Below are 502 nucleotides of genomic sequence, written 5' to 3'. Positions count from 1 at the left end.
GTAGAGTTTCCGGCTGCCACTGCGGAAGTCCGAGTTCGAATCCCGTCCAGGGCTGAAATAGTTTCAGTATCTCTGCGCTGCGGGTTGTTACTCCAACTCTCGTGGGCGAGGAGTTGGAGATGCCCACGATAAAAAGCCGCCCCTCGTGGGTGAGCGGTTGGATGTGTGTGTGCGTGTGTAAGGTCAAAGAATTTCCCATAGATCGGTCGTATACGAGCTCTGAGCTCTCTTTCGGGAGGGAAACAGCTGTCAATCACGAGCCCAACACGTGATCCAAGACCATGGTGAATCACGCACACACACACACACACACACACACACACACACACACACACACACACACACACACACACACACACACACACACACACACACACACACACACACACACACACACACACACACACACACACATACATATGTATATATATATATATATATATATATATATATATAATGTATATATATATATGTATATATATATATACATACACACACTCAG

The sequence above is a fragment of the Oratosquilla oratoria genome, chromosome 41, assembly GCF_046742065.1.
Source record: "Oratosquilla oratoria isolate Oo_2021 chromosome 41, ASM4674206v1, whole genome shotgun sequence".
Lineage (NCBI taxonomy): Eukaryota > Metazoa > Arthropoda > Malacostraca > Stomatopoda > Squillidae > Oratosquilla > Oratosquilla oratoria.
Note: the sequence above shows the minus strand (reverse complement) of the source record.